Source organism: Pogona vitticeps, chromosome 13 (genome assembly GCF_051106095.1).
Source record: "Pogona vitticeps strain Pit_001003342236 chromosome 13, PviZW2.1, whole genome shotgun sequence".
NCBI lineage: Eukaryota > Metazoa > Chordata > Lepidosauria > Squamata > Agamidae > Pogona > Pogona vitticeps.
This window is the reverse complement of record NC_135795.1, coordinates 1398577-1419983: the sequence shown is the minus strand read 5'-3', so window position 1 is coordinate 1419983 and position 21407 is coordinate 1398577. Positions and strand designations below refer to the sequence as shown.

Sequence of the window (21407 nt, the reverse complement as noted above, 5' to 3'; positions counted from 1 at the left end):
GCCTCTGGTGGGTCCAGCAACGAATCCACATGTTTTTGACAAAGATTGGGTAAAGGAGTGGCTGGAGTCTGTCGCTCTCTGCTCACCCTGAAATGGCACCCCCAAGCAGAGGGGCAGGGCACGCTTGGGGCGAACCGAGGCGTAGCCACCAAAGAGACCTCCCCCGTGCCCCTCTTGTGAGGTCTAGGCAATATCTGAACAGTGGCGTGCGAAACAAGATGGACTAGGATCTGATTCCTGTTTATTTGGCAGAACAGCCCTACTTAAGTTCAGGGGTGCAATGGAAGACTCCAGCAGCCTCCTTTAAAAACACAGAAACATGCCCAGTTTGGCAAAGGGCTGTCAAGAGTCGGGTGTTAGCCAGTGGTGGAGCTGCTTGCAGGGCGTGGTCCAAATCCCCTAAACTGGTTCTCCTGATGATCGATTTTATCCTGGGTGCTGCTCAGGCGGTAAGGCAGCCCGTCCTGGATTTGTGGAATGGGTCGCTGTCTATTTGGGTGGCTGGAGATCCTTTTTGCATGGGCTGCGTTTACCCAATCTAGACCCTGCAGTCTGAGTTGTCTGCCCAGAAAGTCTCGGTGACACCCCTTTATGCCAGTGGAGGAGCGATATATTCAGTTATGCTTGTTTCTCTTTCTCTCCCCCCAGCCCCAGTTCCCAGGTGAAACTGGTCATGGCATTGATGCGCCATGCTTTGTTCCTGCTAACAGCGCTGGCCTTTTACCTGGGTGAGTCACTGTTTTTTTCCATTCTGTGTTCCTATTGTGCACGAACTTGTGTGCTTAACTCAATCCGCCCCTGATCTCCCCGCATGCACCCAGGTTCAAACGAAGCACACCCAGTCTGTCGATAGAAGCAGACAGAAGGCAGGCGATGCCTGTTTATCTCAGAACGAGCGTTTCCCCTTCTGCAGGTTACCATTTAGCTCGCCTCTGTTATTGTGATTGGTCTTTGGGTGGTAAACACAGGCATCATTTGCAGGTCGGATGGCTCAGGTGTGAAACTGGGCATTGCTCAGGCCCCGAGGGAATCATGTACCTAGGAGGAGAACATGGCCAATGAAAATATGCATTTCTCTTTACGTGAGATTGAACACCCCAGTAGGTTCTCAAAGGGAACCACCAGCCGGAGGTCACTGGCTCCGCACGGAGATCTTTTTATGTGTGTTGGTCATGTAGTATTTGTTTAGGAGGAGGTAGTGTGGGACGTTCACCTAACTCCGTCTCATTCTCTCCTTGCGCGTGCATGCACATTGTTTTGCAAGCGTCGAGCAAGGGCATGCTTCCTGTGACACCCCACAAGCTGCCACTCTCTGATCTCAGGTTTTAGCCCGGACATCTCAAGGAATTGGATGGGTGAATAATAATCGTAGAACTTCAGAACTAGAAGGGACCCCTCTGGAGCGTTGAGTCCAGCCCCTTTCAAGGAAAAGGACTGTGGGGAACTGAACACCCAACCTCTGGCTCTGCAGCCAGAGACCTTGATCTGGCAACCCTAGCAGAAGACACATCTAGAAAGTCTCTAAGTCAACTCCCAGCTTGTCCACCTTAAGAGAATCTTAGGGGCACGGCTGGTGAAGATCATTGCCTGGGAACCCAAGACGATTTTAAGAATTATTTTTGGGGATTTGGGCTCCCATCATTCTCCAACCAGCTTGAGATTCTGGGGGAAATTCTATCCTGGCTCATCACCCTCTGCGCTAGGATGACCCAACGGGCTGACCTTCCAATGCAGCTTCTCTGCCTTCCCCCGACTCCGTTCCTAATGGTGTCTGTCCTGTTTCCGCAGGGTTTTTCCTGGCTGTGTCGGAAGCTGCATCTGTAAGTGGTTTTGTTAGTCCTTCCTGATGTCTTAAAGGCACGAACTTGATTTTTGGGGAAAATCATTAAGAAAGCCAAGTACAGCAAAAAGCTGTTTTCCTATCCGTCATAAATTAAAATGTCGATTTGGTATTTGTGTTCGTCAGGGGTTTGGCCTCACCCTCGAAAGTGTGTTTTAGACTTTGAACAATTTTTCAAACCTGGAATTCTCTTAGGGGAAGAACAGCCAGGATGGGTTCCTCACTGCTAAGGGATTTTGACGAGGCCTTGCACTGCGGTGATGCGCGCTGGGAGGGCATGTTATTGAGTGCATTTTAGCAGGAAATAAAAGGCACAGATGATCTCTTTCTTTCTTTGTTTAAAAGCTTATTTTCCTTTGTTTCTGCAATCTCCTACTTTTACCTCGATACTTGATGGAACGCCTTCTCCCACCAAGGTCTACCCGGATCACCTGCGCGAGCCAGGAGGTGAGGCTGAGGAGCCTAACGCTGAGGGAGGCCCGGAAGGAAAAGACCAGAAATCGGGCCTTCTCGGCGGTGGCTCCTCGCCTTTGGAACAACTTACCTCCTGAGATTCGCGCGGCTCCCTCGCTGGGCATGTTTAAGAAACAACTAAAAACGCTGATGTATAAGCAGGCCTTCTCAACAGAAAACTCCTGACGATTTTTCTCTCTATATCTTTTTCAATTTCTATCTCTGTTAAGCTGTAACGTTTTTAAAATTAAATTGTTGCTTTTTTGTTGTAAGCTGCCTAGAGTGGTCTAGTATGAGCAGATAGGCGGGATAGAAATAAAATAAATAAATAAATAAATAAATAAATAAATAAATAAATAAATAAATAAATAAATAAATAAATAAACCTCCGGGATTCCCCACTTTTTTCCTTCCCCTCAAAACCTGTTAGGGAAATAAAAACAGAACCATTATGCAAGATATCGAGATCAGCAGCCCTAGGGAGTCGTCCATTTGGAAGGACTCCCGGTCTCCTAGTCAGGAGACTTCGACTCTCACTGTGTTTCTTTTATCTTCCTCATTTTAGTGCCCAGCCTCCAGGATAAACGGTACGTGATCATTACAGCATCATCTAATTTGGACCTGCATCGTTAGTGTGGAAAAAAAACCAAGGCTAAACCTCTCTTTTATCTTTCTTCCCAACAGTGTCGGAAATTTGTGAAGATGTCGGGAGGTATTTCTAAAACCCATTGACCCTTTTGACTTTCTGGGATGGGGATGTCTCGGTCCGCGGTCAAGGAGCCCTGGTGGGGAATCGAACCCCCAACCTCTAGCTCCATAAGCAGATGCCTAAATCATGGAACTACCAATAGTAGTTGCAGATATAGAATCCTAGAATCAGAGCTTCAGAAGGGGCCATGGAGTCCAACCCAGTGTTCAAGACAGGAAGCCCAATCAAAGCAGAAGGTGGTCCAGTTTTCTCTTGAAGGCCTCCTACGTTGGAGCCCTCACCATCTCCCGAGGTCCCGTTGTTGTACTGCTCTAACAGTCAGGAAGTTTTTCCCGATATTCAGCTGAAATCTGGCTTCTTGTCACTTGAGCCCATTATGACATGCCCTGCACTCTGGGATGATCGAAAACAGATCCTGCCCCACCTCTGGATGGCTACCTATCAAGTATTTGAAAATGGCTATCATATTAGCAGCGGACATGAAAATGATCACCTCCAGACCTGCGAATCATTTCAACTGCGGATTTCTGTGATTTTAGTTCTAGCCTAGTAAAATATTGGCAGTTCATCTTTCCATCCACCATGATAACCCTACGGAAGGGAGCACACTTGCTTTGCAAAACAGGGTGGGGATTTTCCTTGGAAAATATGAGTATAACTTTTTTTGGGGACAGGGACATCTAAAAGACAGACGGAGCAGTTGCTGGAATGAATGTTGACATGGTTGCATTGTCTTCGGTTCCACCCTGATCTTCCCACCTTTGTGTGTGTGTGTGTTTCTGTCTGTCTGTCTCCTTAACAGCAACAGCGTCAAAACGGCTGCGAATCTCAGCTACGTCATCTGCGACAACGTAAGTGACGTTTGGGTTGCCCTCCCTGCAGCTCCCCTGGATCAAGATCTGTGCATGGTCCCAGGGTCGGGGATAAAGGGATATGTAGTCCACGGTGCATGGCACCCGGTTCCTACCACCATGATGTTTATGGTGGGCCCATATGGCACCCGCTGTTTTTCCATCCCCACTTAGTAATGCAGTCTCGGAGAAACAGGTTTGGCGAGCGTTTCATCATCGAGTAAAGGTTACAGACTTAAATGGTGGATTTAGGTCTGAGTTTGTGTTAGTTTAGCTGCTGAGGTCCCCCCCCCAAGACGTTCAGGCATTTTTCTCAGGGAGGGAAGCTACCTCCTGCAGCTGAGATTTGAACACCAAGTCCAATCATATTTAATTATTCCAAGGTTTCGGGGTTCAGGATCATAGCCTGAGCAGTTTTTAATGCAATTGTTTTGATGTTCTAATGTTGTGTCTTGAGCGGTTTCATTTTAAATTGTTCTAAGGATGGTCTGTTTTTAAACTGTTTTCCATGGTCCGGTGCCCTGCCTTGAGATCTTATAGAGTTTTAAGATATAGCTATATATGTTTTAAATAAATCAATGAGTCTACAAACAGGACTGAACTCACTTCTCCCTTTTCTCTGCACATCCTTTATTCCTTGCGTGCCGTGATTTAAGTTTTAGATCGAAAGCATAAGAGCAGTGATAGTATCTGTCTTGTACGTTGCACTGCGAGATTTCTTCTGATTAAGAAGGGGGTAGAAATGCTCTGATAAATAAATGTATACATACAACGTTGTCTTGCTTGAACAAATTATCTCCCTAGTTTCAGAATCTGAGCCAGGTGAACAGGACTTTCATCGTAAAAGCTTTGGAACATGTGCTCAGAAACAGGAATGAGATTCCGCAGAACGTTGTCAAAGTGCTTGTCAATCAAGTCAATGAGGAAGAGCTTGGGGCTGGACTGGACGAATTTAATCACAAGGTAACAACATTTTTTAGAAGGGAGAAAGCATGGGGGGCTTTGAAAACCATGATATACTTGTGTTCTGATATATGCAACACTGTCCCATCAGAGACAACCATACCCCACTTCGGTATGCTTTTGGACTTTGCCGGTTCAGTATATGGTCATGTTATATTGTGGCTGTGTAGCAGAAGTGCCGGGACTTACCGAGCCAAATTAGCTTCAAGTCTCGCCAGGGTAGTCCGCCCCCTTTCGTCTCTTATCCACAATAGCTCACTCTGAGACATTGGTAAGAGAAAGAATAAAAAGGTTTCATGGACTCACAATTGAGCATATTGGAAATGGCCCTCTGTACAAACCTGATGGCAGCAACTGGCCTCAAACAGACTCACAGCTGACTCCTACAAATTCCATTCTCAATAACTGCACACAGACTGCGCTAATTACTAACTTCTAAAAAGAGAGGGGGAAAGAGGGGTGACTCTCATTAAAATCAGAGGCAGGGAAGGAGCGATTGGTTCCTGCTGGATTGATTGAAAGTCACCCTAGTCCAGAAAGGTCCCTCCCAGCCAGACTTACAAAGGCTCTAAGTGTAATCAGTGCAGAAGAACTGCTTAAGCCTCAAAACAGGGGCGGAGGCTTAAACCTATGTTCCCTACAGACATTCCTTTCTACTTAGAGTTTGTGAAACCATTTAGGGGTTTATTCACAATCTTTAGATTTGTGGGTGAATGGGGTTGTTAGGTTTCCAACTTCCAGAATGTCCTGTTGTTAGCATTGCTGCTCAGGTTTTGCAAACTCAAGGCAGTGGCTTCTTTTACTGAATCGATCCATCTCATGTTCAGACTTCCTCTTCTCCTGCTGCTTTCCACTTTTCCACCTAGCTTCACTGTGTTTTCTACTGACACACGTCCTCCTGTGTTATGACCAAAGTACCATAGACTCAGTGAGTCTCTCTCTCTCTCTCTTTTGTGAGAATTCAGCCTTTTTTTATAGTTATAAAATTACATGGCACATAAAAATCATATCTGCATTCCCAGCAGTTGCTGATGGCACCGCAAGGGGGCAGATCCCAGGCAGATGCTTGGAACAGACGTCTTCCTTGGCATCCTCTGTGGTCTTTATGTGGTTCCTCCCGCCTTTCCACCACCACCCGCTTTTCCTTCCCTTTCCAGGAGCGACTCTCTCTTTGATACACTCTTCAAGGTTGCCCATTTGCTTGATTTCCAGATCGTAAACTCTTCACTCATTTCTCCTGCTTGGAAATCCATCGTGTTGAGGTCCTTGTGGGACGAGAAGCTGAGAAACGCAGACCGTTTCAACGAGACCTCGTTTGTGGTCTCCTGGTTCCAGAAGAGGCTCCGGCCTTTCATTTCTGCCATATCGGTGGATATGCTCCAGTGCCTGGCGAACGAGACCTTGCAGTGCGAACAGTACCAAGCAATGTATGTGAAGTTCCCAAGTGGTCCTAATCTGGTACCCCTGAACCTACAACCACAGGGGCATCCCCAGGACCTGGCTCCAACCCCGAAACAGGTCGTTCTCGTCTAAGAGGTCCATGATCTCAGGATAGGGCATGGCAGTGCCAGCGGTCTGCCTGCCAGGAGCGCCTGCTGACGTGGCAAAGTGCTCAACTTCGCGCCAAGGCACTGCCCCTTTAAGGCACCGGACATGGGAGGGAGGGAGGCGGAGCCTAGAGGGGGAGGAGCCATGGGCCAGCAGTATAAAAGAGGGCAGAGCAGCTACTGCCATCACTGTCCCTGGCTGCTCCCTGAGAGCTGTCCGTGGTGCTGATCCTTCTAGCCAACCCTCATATGGAATCCTAGTTGGAAGGGGCCTCTGAGACCATTGAGTCCGACCCCTTGCTCAAGGCAGGAAGCCAAATCAAGGCAGAACCGAATCGTAGGGTATGATCCTGCTCCATGAGGTTCCCACTGAGCACCACAGGATGTCCTCCATAGCACTACCACCTGATGGGAAATGTTGTGGTTCCTTGACATTTTAACAGCCAGAGCCATGATTCCCAGCCTTGGGTCACCCAGGTGTTTTTGGACTGCAACTCCCAGAAACCACGGCCAACACATGTGGTGGTGAAGGCCAAGCTTGGCTTTCCAGCAGCTCTTTGCCCCCGTCCCCTGCCACTGGGTCCTGTGTTCCAAGGCTGTGCCCTCTGCCTCTCTCTCCGGTTAGGACCCACACCTGCCCCGTTCAAATTTCTTAAGGAATGTGTTTGTGATCAAGGAGGTCATTATTTTATAAGGTGGGTAAACCTGGCCTAGGGAAGAGCCTATGAACTAACTCATTTGATAAAGGATGGAGACATGCACAATTTTCTTGGGTTGGGGAGAAGTCAGGTCCGTAGAAAGTTTCCTCCCACCTTGACGTTGTGAGCCTTTGTTATCCCAGAAAAACAAGGACTTGCAGTTGAAGTTCTGGTTGAAATTTGAGAACAACAAGCAGAATAATCCTTGTGGCATGTGAGGCTGAGTCCTTGACCCTCGCTGTCCTGTTCTTCGTTGGTTCGCTATTAATCCGTTAACGTATTCTTTTATTTCTCTATCTGTCTCTCCATAACATCCCACCTGATTTCTCAGTGTTAAAGGCCTCAATAAGGAGTTCATGAAGATGAGTCCCGCTACACAGGCCGAAGTCTTCCACTCTTTCCAGCTTCCTTACTTGAAGGGGTTGAATCCGAACGGTAAGGAACAGTTTTTGCTTTCTAATCTGGTGCCCTCTGGGTCGGACTAGAGCGATTCAGTGAGTCTGTGTTTCCATCGAGTTGATAGAAATCACAGCCCAATGTCTAGAGGCAACAGCAGACAGTGAAACTTATAATGGGCTAAAAAAAAACCCATCAGAGATAGAACTTAAAATGGAATTTAAATTCATCAAGCCAACCCAGTCTGGATGACTAAGGCTAACCACCGTGTAGTTCCTTCTCTCACTTTACACCTGCTCTCTACAGTGAGTAAGGCATCATCTTCTTCTCTGGTTGCTTAAATCTCAGGGTCTGCATGCACTAAGGACCTCAACAGCAGCTCCTGGCTTACGGTCAATTTCAGAAGGTTCAGCCGCTACGCAAAATATCAAGACTTCCTTTCTTTGAATTCCAAGTTGGTTCACGTAAGTAAGCGCCTCCACATTTGTAGAGAAGGAAAGCCACCAAGAGGGACACCGTGACCCTCCAGCTGTTACTGGACTACAACTCTCATGAGCCCTAACTAGCACAGCTAAGGGTGAGAAGTCATGGAAGTTGCAGTCAAACCATATCAAGAGGGACGTTTGCTACCCAACCTGCATTGATCAGCCTTTGCTTGGGTGGATCCATGTTTTGTAAAGCAGGATGGCCACAGCAGGCCAGAACGGCTGGCCCTACTGGTAACCCTGGCAGATATGCTATTGGCTTATTGGATCTGATTGTTTTCAGAGAGGTTTCTGTCTTGGTTATGGGAGAAGCCAAAGGGATGAAGCCAACATGGCTGGCAGTGGGAGGCCATAACAGCCAGCCTGATCTATCTGAAGGATAAATCCTGGAATGAATGTCCAAAGTTGTTGTCACCTTCCAAAGGCTTTGAACATCCCCTTCTACAGATCAAAGGTGCAATGAGGTGGTGAGCGCTCAAACACCGCAGGCCTTCAAGAGAAAATCGGACTACCGTCTGTCCGATCTGCTTGGATTTGGACATTGAGTAGAAGGTTGGACTGGATGGCCTTAAGAGGCCCCTTCCCACGCCATGAGTCTAGGATTCTATGACACTCAAAAGTACTTAATATCTTTGCCACACTGATCAACTCAATGAAAGAAATGTCACTCGACATTTGTTTTCGTGCAGTCGTTTGGAACATAAAATGCCTTGGAAGCAAAATGTATATTATTTTCAAACCAAGCAAGGTTCTTACGATGAACAGAAGGACTGTGGCCTGATTCCACCTTCCTCTCCTCCATCATAGCGATTCCTCCCCTTGCCTTGTTCCAGTCCCATTTTTAACCATCTCCTCCGTTCTCTTTCTCAGATGGATCTTCTTAGGAACTTAACAGCGAAGCAGCTGGGAGAATTGTCGGCCACCGTGGGAACCCTTAGAAGTCCCCAAGAGGCTGAGAAAGTGATGGGCTACGTAAGAACCTCTACCTTGACCGAATATATGGATGGAGTCAACAGTCAGGTAAGCTGGGAGACCTCTATCCCTATGACAGAGGGTGCTGTTATTAATCGGAATAGATTTTTCTGGACATAATGGCTGTTGTAGCTCGTTTTCCACCTGCTCCTAGGATCCAAGCTCTGTGTTAAGAAGGATGGCTATTGCTGACGGGTTTCCTTCCCATGACAGAATTTTCTCAGAGCCAGGCTGGCTGCTTAAGCCTGTATTTGTGTTCCAGTGCCCAGTCACAAAACTGGGCACGCTAAATCCAAGATGCTGAGGTGCAAAAAAGCATGTGCCATGATAGACAGATGTCTTTTCTCACTTGAGGGAGCACCTCCTCTAAACATGTGCTAGGCGTATCCTCTAGGATGGTCCTGAGAAACAGGGCAAACGTCTCCAATCACTGTTCTCAGTTTTTGATCCAAGTGCGAAAATGTTCTGAGATTCTCTTCACCGCTTGGGCCAGAACGCCACAGGCAACTAAGTTTGGCCCAAGTGCATCTGTGGTAAAACAAAGTCACCTCTTGGTCAATGGTCATCAGCATCTACCCACAAATTAGGGATGGGTCACTATGCCAGGTGTGTGGATCAATTTTTTTTGCCTGCAGGATGTTTCAGGGGCCAAAGATATCACAACGTTTACAATAAAATAGGAATTCAGAAGGCTGGCCATTGGAGAATCTGGGGGCCCCATTTTGCCCACCCCCATCATATACTCATGGTCTTCTCTTTAATGCTTTCCTTCCATTTTCAAGGCCAACACCAGCCTTCCCAAGGAGATCCAGGCTGGCCTTCTCCAGCACGTACTCATGGAAGCCCAGCCGATCTTCCAGGAAGCGGATGACGGTGAATTTATACTCTGGATGGAGCAACGCCTCCCGGTTTTTATACCTGGAATGAACAGCACCCTCGTCCCCCTCCTGTTTGATCCTCTGGAGTCCAGAAACTGCTCCGCTGCCAAAGCTGTGTAAGCACCACTTCACATATAATGGGGATGATGATTGCTACTGGGGCCAAAACTGTAATGACCTAGCCTTTTGTGTTTGCTTTCCCCCCCTCATCTCTGCTCTACTTGGAAGATAGAGACGAGGGGGGAAAACGCTGGGTTTGGTTAGCAGAGTTTCTTTGGATTGACATGAGCCTTGTCAGCCACAGACAGAAGGACCATCAGATGCTGAGAATTAATGGACCAGAGGCTCCTCTGAGCCCATGGTTTACGTTGTTTTTATTACTGCTTTGAGCTCCAGCAAGCCTTGATCCAGAGTTAAAGGTGACTGACAGAGGCTTCCCAAATATCCTTCTAATCGGACCGCTTCTTGTCTAGTTTCTGAACGACCCTCTAGAGTGGAAATGCTTTTGCTGTTATTACAGGGTGACCCTTCTCAATGGCTCCTTGGGCGAATTCAGCAACATGACCAGGCAGAGCATTTATGAAGCCATTCTTCGCCTCCTCTCAAGTAAGCAGCAGCAGCAGCAGCAAACCGGAGAGCTTTAAATGACTCCAAGTTAAAATCCCACTCTTTAAAAACAGAAGTATTTTAGTGGCCTAACAGTATGTGTTGAAGAGACCTGTGTTATCTTCACTCACAACCATGGATTGCTTTAGGGGTGGCGATCCGTCCATTGCTTTTTCCGGCTCGTCCCCTTGGCCATGGGCAATGTCGGAAAACAACGATACGAATGCATCTTATGGGGATGGAGCGCCAAGGCAATAAAAAGCGTGAAACAATCTGAACCCCGGAAGGTGTTCTTTGTAAAGCCTTGATTATCCCTTACAACTGTGCAGTTCTATGATGAGCACTATCTCCATTGCAGAAAAATAATTTTGAAGAGGTCAAGGCAAACTCTGAAATGCCTGCCTACATTTTTTGACACAGCAGATTTGAAAGTTCTGAGATGCATAAGGCGGATGGGTCTAAATCTCACGCTCTTTCCTCTATTCCTCAACCAGCCTTTGCCTCTTCTTTGATTTCAATTTTCATTTATTTTGTTCAGACTCCTCTCTCCGGTGCTACGCCTCAAATTCCAGCTTTTCTGTGTTCTTGGAAGAAACTTTTCAGGGCTTTGCCAAGCTCCTGATGTTGAGTGACCTGAGAGCCATCATCCCCTCTTCAGACCTTCAAAAGGTACAGTGGTTCTCCCTGGATATTTAAATTCTGTCCAACCCCTCAGGGGGTGGATGGTGTGTTAGATCTGTAAAACCTGCCACCCAATACATAAAATTTTTCACAATCCTAGGAGTAAGTCAAAAATACTGTTTAGACAAGCACTAAACAGAATATTTATTCCAAGAGGCTACAGAAGTTTTTCTGAACTTACCACCTGCTACAACTCACAGAAATTCCATTAAGCCATTTTTTCTATACAATTATCTGCCTTTTCTCTTCCCAGTTTAAATGCTGATTTTTGTATCCTCTTTTTCCCCCTGCAGGTTGTAAACACAATTCCGCCGGATGATCTGGCTGGCTTATTTTCCCGGACTCGGTTCCTCAACGATGACCCTTTCTTAACGGCTGTGCTACAGAATTATAACGAGACTGGCTTATTTGTGGACAGATTTAACCAAAGAGACACTGTTGTAAGTAAGGAAGAGAAGAAAAATAGACCACCCCCATCCCCTTAGAGCCACATGGAAGAGGAAAAACAAACAGAAAATAGAAAAGCACCCTTCACATATTATTAATTGATCAAATCTCACACCTAATAGGGAGGCTTTGATTCTTCTTATTTCCTCCTAGGAACATCCAAAACTTTTAGCAAGCTGTCTTATTGTATTCAGCTGTGCACATGTCCAACAGCAGATGCAAGAAAAGTCCAACCTTCTGGGACTACATTTCCCATTATGCCTCACTGTTGGCTGTGTTAGCTAAGCCACATAGGCTTTATTTTATTTTATTTATTTGATTTATATCCTGCCCATCTGGTATATTCTGCCACTCTGGGCGGCTACCAACAAACATATATAAAATAACACAAAGCCATTGACATATCAATAATAAAAACAGTGCAAAAATATAATATATGATAGATAGGAAAAGGAGAAAGAATTAAGTGCTGGCAGGAGGGAAGGCCTGGATGTACATCCATGTTTTTAGTTGGGTTTGTGGTCCAAAAGAACTGGAAGGCCTCACCTCTACTTTACAGAAATAAAGCTAGCCAAATTAATGGGACAGATGAGTGACAGAACCTTATAACGGCTTCTACTCAAATGTATTGACAATCAATGGCATACTTCACCTTCCGTGGTCCTTTCATGATGCCCCAAACTGGTGGTGAGCTGAGATCCTTTTCTGAATTTTCCTGGGAGTTAATTGAGCCCTGTTTCATTACAGAGATGCTGGAACTCAATAAAAAGAAATACACAGTATATTTTTATTTTATTTTCTTGTATTTATCATTGGCAGGAGTTCCTACCGAATGCAACCAAGACTGCTCTCTTGGCTGGCATATGGCCTACGGTAGTTTCCAGCAGTGCCAATGCAACTGAGGTGGACAAGTGGCTTCAGGACCGCCTGGATCCGTATTTCACCTTCCTTAATGGAGAGGTGCTGAATGGTACCGAGACCCTCAATGCCAGCTGTGAAACGTTCCACAAAATGTAAGCCTTCCTATTTTCTACACCACAGCAAAGCTGCCTGAAGAGGCAGAGCCCGGAGTGTGGTAGATTCAGCTCCGTACTCCATTTATATGAGTTGTTTGTTGTGGTCCCTTTGTTACTTTTTAAGATTATTCTTTTCCTTTTAAAAAGTATGTTTGTGGGAGGGGAAGGAATAAGGAGCAATTGGAATGTACAACTTGGACATTTTTCCCCAACATTAATGGCAGCACATAATTAGGGTGTTGAGTGAGAGATGTTTATTGAGTTGTATTACAAAATGTAAGTTTCTGGTGAAGGGATATAAACCGTTGACACCGATAATTAATATATGGACCAATTTATAGCATCAGCAAACAGCATAAAGAACAGGGCCCTATGCTCCTTCGTGTGCCAAATTCTGCTCCCCTGTTACTGGCATTTTTTATATCATCTGTAGGATGTTTTTCTTATCTAGGCTCCTTTTTTCCTGTGGCTTTTCTCTGCCATCTGTCCATCCTGAAATACTGACTCCTTCCTTCCTTCCTTCCTTCCTTCCTCCCTCCCTCCCTCCCTCCCTTCCTTCCTTCCTTCCTTCCTTCCTTCCTTCCTTCCTTCCTTCCTTCCTTCCTTCCTTCCTTCCTTTCTAGCACCTCTTTCTCTTTCCTTATAACATTTGATTCAGCATGAGGGTCAGTTCACCTTCCAAGGTGTGGTTTGTGTACTTGACCTTGTTGTTTCTGTCCGTAGTGTCAGCAAGCTGAATGAAAATATTGCGATGTTCAAAGGCAGGGAAGAGGAAATATACTATTCCATCAAGGCTTACCTGGCAGGTGAGTGCACACGTGACAGCTGTGAATGCAAGCAAGAGAGCCTCCAGGTGTTTGTGTGTGTGTGTGTGTGTGTGTGTGTTGTGCATCACCTGAGCTTCATGCCTGGGAACCACACTGCTGATCCCATCTAAAACTTTATAGAGCTCCTTGGTTCCAACCAAAAATCAGCACCTAGGACATGGACAGCTCCCTCAGCATCCATTGGTAGTAGCACTCAGGTCATCTTGCGGGGCTTTGTGATTGGATGGCAGGAGGCAAACCTGAGGCTTGTTTTGAAAGTCTGATTGATCCAGTCCAAAACTTGGAAAGGAATGGTGTGGATCGGATCTGGTTTGAACCCGATCTCTATTGAATGGGAAAGACGCTGCTAAAAATTGCGATGGTTTCTGGGCATGTTCGGGACTGAGGGTGTTTTTGTATCCTGTGACATCCCAGCAGCCTGGTCAGTGTCAAGGACGAGCTTGCAGGGGCCAAGAGATCCAAGCTGAACGAAGGGGGTGGGGGGGGGGTCCAGCAGGGTTACTCTTCTCAATGAGAGATCTGCTCCATTTTGCTCCATGTTAAGAGTCTTTGATGTTTGATGCCACAGCAACCAAAGACAAACCTCGTTGTTACAACGGAAATGGCCCAGAGACATCGGACTGGCTGGTTACGTATCTTGGGACTTATATCCGCTACACCAGCGCCAGAGACATGCGTTTACTCACAAACCACAGCACAGCTATAGTACGTATCTCTGCTGATCTTCTTTTTTAAGGCCGTCATCTGGGGGAAACAGATCCAGTACCCCACAGAAAATCGGGTCATTCCTGGACTACAACTCCCAGAAATCCTGGTCTGCACAGTCAGTGTTGAAGGCTTCTGGGAGTTGCAGTCCAAGGACATCTGGAGGCCCAAGGTTATGAGAACCACTGGTCTAGAGAGAATTAATCAACATGGCATCTGCCATCGGTCTCTCTCTTTTCTGCTGTAATAGACACACTCCTGCCATGCTCTCGGCCCTTCACGGCCCATTTTTTCCCATCTCTTTTCTTAGTTCCGAGACCTGGCTTTCAGCCGAGACAACCTGGAGCTTGTCCACAGACATAAGGTTCGTAAGGACCTGGCAGAGATGTACGCGGCAGCCCTTTTTGCGGTGGATCCGGATTTCAGTCTCAACAGGTGAGAGAGAGGCGTCTTTATGCACAAAGTGGTTAAAAGATTTGAAACTCATATGGAAGATGTAGGAAGCAGGTAGGTTTCATAGATGTAAAAGAGGATACCATTCTCTAACCAGTGAAGGCAAGGGAAACAGGGAATGGACATTCAGAGTCACACAGGTCAAATTCGGTAGTGGTAGGATCCCTAATTCGCCATTCTGTCTGCAACACACGGTGTTGACCCGCCACCTCCATAGGGAGCAGAAATGGGTAGAAATGGGGCCTCTTATGTCCTCCTCTCAAGAACATGCACTGGGAACATCTGCAGAAAGCTGATTTGAATCTCGAAGTGTATGATGTTCTGGTAAATGCTGCCCCAAATTAAATTCTCCAATCAAGTGGGTCAGCCGAGATCGGAAGCATCTTTCTCATGCCTCAGAGCATTCCAAAGTGCCTGAAAAAAGCACCGCCCACTAATTAAAGGTAAAGGTAAAGGTTCGCCTTGACAATTTTTGTCCAGTCGTGTTTGACTCTAGGGGGCGGTGCTCATCCCCGTTTCCAAGCCATAGAGCCAGCGCTTGTTTGAAGACAATCTTCCGTGGTCACATGGCCAGTGCGACTTAGACACGGAAAGCTGTTGCCTTCCCACCGAGGTGGTCCCTATTTATCTCCTTGCATTTGCATGCTTTCGAACCGCTAGGTTGGGGGGAGCTGGGACAAGCGACGGGAGCTCACTCTGTCACGTGGATTCGATCTTACGACTGCTTGGTCTTCTGACCCTGCAGCACAGGCTTCTGCGGTTTAGCCCGCAGCACCACCACGTCCCTACTAATTAACCTGTAATATATTCCCCTCCAAGCCTTCCAAACCAGCTCCTCTGCTTTGCTCGACATTCCACCCGGATCTCAAGTCTCAGCCATGCCGAAGCCCTGAGCCTCATCGCCCGAGTCAACCTCCACTGTAACTCCTCCAGACCCTCTGCGTCTGACCGTCAGGTGAGGTCTCCTGGGCAAGCCTTTGAGTCCAGCAGGGCCTTCCTCAGCTGGGCCTTCCTTGAAGGAAGGAGCTCTCCATGGTTCTGAAGGCTTTCCCCCTCAGATCTGGTTCAGCCCTTTGGGAAGTGGCTTTGAACATCCAGTCATCCTTCCACCCATCAAATCATTTAAAATTTGGTCTCAGCTCAGAACCAATCCGTCATGGCCGTGGAATCGGGCGGTGCCACTGATCAAAGTTACAATGGTTTGATAACCATCTGTGAACATTTATATTGTGCAACGGAAAGGGTGGCTGTGATGCTATTCTTCCCCCCCAAAGGGACCACATTCTAACCTTTCGTATTTTGCCTCTTTCCCCGCACTTTTCCTTTGCCAGCTGGCTACGATGCTTGTGGGGCAGGTCAAGACCTTTGACGGCCCGACGCTGGTGGCTTTGGGGCAGCAGGCCGTGGGGCTCACGACGGGCCAGATTGCGAATCTCACGGCCCCAGTTCTGATGGATGCCAGGGTCTTGGAATCCCTTGGAGAAGTCACCGGCTGGAACAGGGGACAGTCCCAGATGCTGGTGAACAAGATCCTACGCAACAATTTCACGGTAAATATGGGAAGCCCCTGTTCCCTTTTTGTCATTTACTTTTGGGAAGGACTCGGGCCAAAGAATCACACAGGATCAGATTAAAGATGTGTCTTTTCCAGCCTCTGAATTATAGACGAGACTGGGCCGGTGTGGGTGGCTCACAAGCTGGTCACGAACTGAAGGGAACCATCTTTCCAGGCTGTTTTGTTAATATCTGACATTCACATAGGAAAAGAGGGTCGTGATCCTCAACTTCCTTCCTCTTGCTACAGCTGGATTCCCTCGAGGAGTTTGAGAGGCTTGGCACTTTGGTGCCAGTTTTGCCCAGCACCACCTTCGACAGCATCTCATCTGACTTGGCACTGGGATTGTCGAAGAGCGCCCGTTTCGTGAGAGTTCTCGGGCAAGGTCCGGAGCATTTGAAGAAAGCTTTCGTCGTCAAGGTAAACTTTCTGGCTTAGCAACAGGGAGGCGACTTTGAAACAGGCTTGGCTTAAAGGTTGCCTTTCCTCCTAAAACCCAGAGAGGTTCTTGGAAGTGTCGGGAGAAGCACAGCCCAACAGTGGGCTTGTCCCACATGGAAAAGGATGGGACGAAAAAGACTGGTTTATTTGGGCTTCGCAATGTTACACTCTTTGGGTAACCAAGACTCAGAGAAAGGATCTGAATATATTTTGATGGGGGAACAACTTTGTACAAAACCAGGGAAGAGCTAAACAATAACGTAACAAGGAAATCTGTCTCTGGGAAAGCATGGGGAGGTGGATCGGGACCCCCCAAGAGGGACAGATTTGGTTCCAAAGACCTAGGTTTCTCCCATTTTGCCCTTGGGTGTGTCTACCATTAAGGGTGCTCTGGCTCTGTTATTAATACAATATACAGTAGGACGCCCCCTCCCGATCTGCGGAGTCAGTATCTATGGTTTCATTTGTCCACAGTCTTAAAATATTAAAAATATTAAAATAACACCCTCTGTATATATTTCCCCAATGTAATTACCAGAACTGGCCACTAGAGACAACCAGAGACCATGCTATATATAGGGTTTGCTGTTATCTGTGGTTTCCAGCATCCACAGAGGGGGCTTGGAACTGATCCTTCACAGACGCTGTGGTCCTGCTGTAGTACAACGACTGGTAAATATGGTGTAAATTAGGAGAATCTGGTACATTCCCCCTGCTGAACCAGTCTCTGCTGATGAAAGATAGTACGCAAAGTTTTGCAGTGCTATAAATTCAATCGCTAAGCTTATATTGCTTACTACACAGTAAGGGCTGGCACGGAGCTTCTTACTCTGCAGAACCCCCTCCCTGTCACCAAATCCATTGCTTGGACTGGTGCAGGGAAGACTGTGAGTTTATGCAAAGAGGCATCCCTTTATCCGAGAGCTGATAGCAACGCTTGCGACGTACGAGGACCATTCTTGGCGGGCTCTAACTTGGCTATGGATCCCTGGCTTTCTCCTTGCAGATCCTCTCCAATGCCTCCTCTCTATGGGATATCTTGAATAACGTCCCAGATGGTTTCATCGGCCAAGTTCCAAGCTCTCTCTTAGTGCTGCGGGGCAAAATTCCAGAGCTCGGCAAAGTCAACGAAAAACCTTGGTCCCCACAGCAGGTAAAGGGTCTGATCTTCGCTTCTAAGCTCCATAGACTGCTTTTGGAGATAACTTTAATTTAAGTTGGGATAAATCTATTGCTATTGATCCATTTACATTCCTGCAACTCTGGTCTTGCAGGTTCTCTGTGCCTGAATACACTCTTCTCATTTTTTTAGGCTGCTGTCCTTTTCGGAGATGTGCTGTCTAATACGGAAAATTACACCGAGTGAGTTGTGAAACTGTGCAGTCCATTGGGGGGTGGGAGAGATATACTCAGAGATCTGATTGTGAGACTCTTAAGGGTAATCAATGCAAGACAGTTGTACTCGAAATCCAAATCCACTAGGAGGTTTTAAATTGTGTCACTAAGTTATATCTGGCCATTCCGCCCTGCATACAATCTACAACACATTTATGGGTTTATTCAAAACAATAGCATAATAAATCTGAGTCAATCTCATGTATTCTCAAGTCACTTCCAACTTATGGTGACCCTGTGAGTTAATGATCTCCTAATCCTTTCCAGCTCTTGCAAACTCAAGAGTGGTTTCCTTTATTGAGCTAACCCATCTCATGTTAAGTCCTCCTCCATCACTACTGCCTCCCACTTGGCTCAGTTAAATTTCTGTACATTATCCTGCTAGACCTGAAAGACTAAACCATCTGCTTGGCTCCTAGGCTTTCAGCGTTCATCCTGCAAGGTTTCCAATGCAACGCAGCCAGCAAACTGAGGCCGGACCAGTTGTCCGATCTGGTCCGAGAAGTGAAAGTTAAAAATGCCAATCTGAGTGAAGAACAGGTAAGTGGGCACTCTTGGATCAATGATGTCCAGGGTGAGCCTTGGACCTGGTTTGATGGATTTCTCACCACCCCTCTCATCCGTCAAAGAATAGAGCCTTGATAGGATAGTGATGGCATGAACCAGATGCTCAAGAAAGGATTTTGGGTTGGTTTATGGGCTCCTTTGCCACTTTAACTTTTGGGATAACCTCAATGCTGGCTGGTGGCTTTGATTTCAATATTGCAGAGAATCCGCTTTATATCCAAGCTGCTGGACCTATTTGAACCCTCAAATCCCTCAAATAGGTCTAGCAGCTTGGATAGCCTCCTGTAAATGTTGCACAAAACCATTTTAAATAGAGGCTACAAAGCAGCAAGGCAGCCAATGCTTTAAGGGCTGATGGCTCCTTTTGTCAGCCCTCATTTAACTCTGCCAACCTCCGACCTTGTGATCTAAATGAGTCACCTTTCCCTTCTACTGCTGCGGCTGGCCGAAAGCGGCTTTTCCCGAAAGACTCAGGGACGGAGGCGAGAACTGGCATGGCTGGAGCCCTGTCTCCGGGCTCTTCACTGCCTGGCTGCAGAAAAGCACCACATTTCGGGCGAAACACATCCAGGTGTCCTTTGCAAGAGTCTCGTTGACACACGAGTCCTAATCACGGGACGATGGAGTCATGAGCAGGAAGGTGAGCCCAGCTTTCACATTGTGGGCAGACAGTCAGACTGGCATCTGTTTATCTCTTCCAAACAGCTCTCCTGCATGGCCAGGCTTCTCGCCAGAAACAACCTGACAGCAAACTTCACTTCTTATCCACCCGACGTGTTGCTTTTCTTTCCGTGAGTACCTTCTTTGCTTTAAAAGAAGGATCGTCGGTCAGGAATTTAAAATCCAGGAACCCTGCAGTCATTGATTGCTTGGTTTGGCTTTTCCTGATGTTTAGATACAGTAAGACCTCCCCCCCCCCTTATCTGTGGGATCAGTATCTGGGGTGACTGTCAATCTATCCTGCACTAGCCAATCGCTCCTTCCCTATCTATGAGTTCAAAGACAGCCCCGCCTCTCTGCTCTGTGTCTCTTTCCCCCTCTGTTGTTTGTTGGAAGCAGGGAGGCTGTTACTGAAGGCAGCCATTTTTGTCACTTTGTTGTTTGATCCATTCAACTGTGAGTAAAAGAAAATGGTTTTATTCTTTCTCTTACTAATGTCCCCAACTGAGTTATTGAGACCGCAAGTGCTAGTTAATGAGAAAAGGGATGGACTACTATGGGGAAGATATTCTGCTCTGTGGCTCCCTGCGCTTCTGCTGTACAGCTAGAGAAATTTAACCAGAAATTCAGCACTCTGCAATAGTCTTTACTCAAAATGAGGGAGGGGAAAATGGGTAGATCAGCACAAACAAACTGTGTCCCACACCTCTGTCTTTGAAAGCAATGTTCTGTTTTCTCCCAGCCTCAACCAGATAGACAATCAAAGCTGTGGAGCCTTTTACAGTCTGGCGTCGCAGGGGAATTTAAGTCTCTTGACCAATGGATCCGACCAGAGAACCAGGCTCGTGGGGAATGCTTTGGGATGTTTTGTGAGTAGCATTCTTCCCTGGTGTTAAGTAATAGGAACAAAGGCTTGGGGGTGTGGTTGCAGCCGACCCTAAATTACTGCCCCATACGGCATGTTGAGAAGTTCTGCTTTCCAGAACTACGGAGGAGGAAGGAGGTTGGAAAGGTAAGGCCATGTGCTCATCTTTAGAGGTCAAAATCTCAGGGAGCCACGGCCAGGATCCTCTCAAGGTGGGCTGAGAGGTCTTGAGAGCCATCCGATCCTTCTTTAACAATCCTCATGGCTCCGTCCTGAGGAATCCACCAGTTTGTAGTGTAGGGAGGTGCTTAGGATCCTCTGCTGTCATTTTGAAGGAAGTGCCTGAGTACTCCTCTAAGTGAGAAGGGCCACTAGATCACAGGCGCTTGCTCACCCTCCAGCATGAAAGATAACCTCCTTCTCTTGACCCCTGCTGTTGATTTCCAAAGGGGAGGGTTTTTTATTTTGCATGCTCGAGTGCATCTCCCTGGCGAGAGATGCTGAGCCGTCACAAGGACAGTCAGTGCTGGTTGGGCGTTCCTCTGGTTCCATCGTTTCCAAGAAAACATCGATTTCAGTGTGTGGAGACTCCCTATGTGGGGCCGAGTAACTCTGGCGGGTCTGTGGACCTGTTTTCTGGCCTTTTGAGGGCTATGGTGGGCTACCAAGAACACAGAGCCCATTAATAATAAGATGGAGATGAGAGGGAAATCATGTGCTGTGACAAATAAACCTCTTTTAACACTTGAGGAGCACTCCTTCCAATTACGCGCTAAACATACCTTCTCACTTAACCCATTATAGCCAACAGGGCTTCTACAGCTTGGGAGAAAAATGCCAGTTGTTCCAAATGAAGCGGAATAGTCCTAACTTAAATTTACCACCTGTTTTGTAAGGGAGTGAGAAATACGTCACTCAGCAAAGAGCAGCTCCGACGCCTTGGAGCCTTTGTGTGCGACATGGATGCCTCCACCATCGAGAACTCTGACCCAGGGATCCTGGAGAATCTACGGCTGTGTCCTGATCTCACCGAGTCACAAAGAACGGCCTTCAATGGCCTCCTGAGTAGTGGGAAGACTACGTACAGGTAAATGGTGCTCCTTAATGTTTGATATAGGGTTGATTCTCAACCTCCGTAATGAGAGCTGATTCTAACAACAGACTCAGGTTCTCTAAGTACTGACCCTTATGTAGCAAAGACAGAGTTACTGATGTAGTGGAAGAGGGTGTCGAGAAGCTCGGAGAAAAGAAAAATGTTCAATAAATGCAGAAAAGTATTTGTGGAAAAAAACGGGGTCCGTCTGTTAAAGGGCCAGTGAAGACTCAGCTTACTCAGTGGACTGGGAATACTGGCTGACTATTAGACCAGGGAAATGGATGATGTTTCGTGATCCCAC

The 21407-nt window shown here is 46.9% G+C and overlaps 2 long non-coding RNA genes across 2 annotated transcripts; both read left to right on the top strand.

The window, feature by feature from the left end:
• The first annotated feature begins 10074 nt into the window (after positions 1 to 10074).
• On the top strand, positions 10075 to 11569 carry LOC144584721 (uncharacterized). The gene is made up of 2 exons (XR_013539152.1): positions 10075 to 11067; positions 11373 to 11569. It is a non-coding gene; the product is annotated as an uncharacterized LOC144584721 (long non-coding RNA).
• Positions 11570 to 19021: 7452 nt separating this feature from the next.
• On the top strand, positions 19022 to 21097 carry LOC144584659 (uncharacterized). Its single transcript, XR_013539056.1, has 3 exons — positions 19022 to 19276; positions 19888 to 20014; positions 20907 to 21097. It is a non-coding gene; the product is annotated as an uncharacterized LOC144584659 (long non-coding RNA).
• Positions 21098 to 21407: the final 310 nt, after the last annotated feature.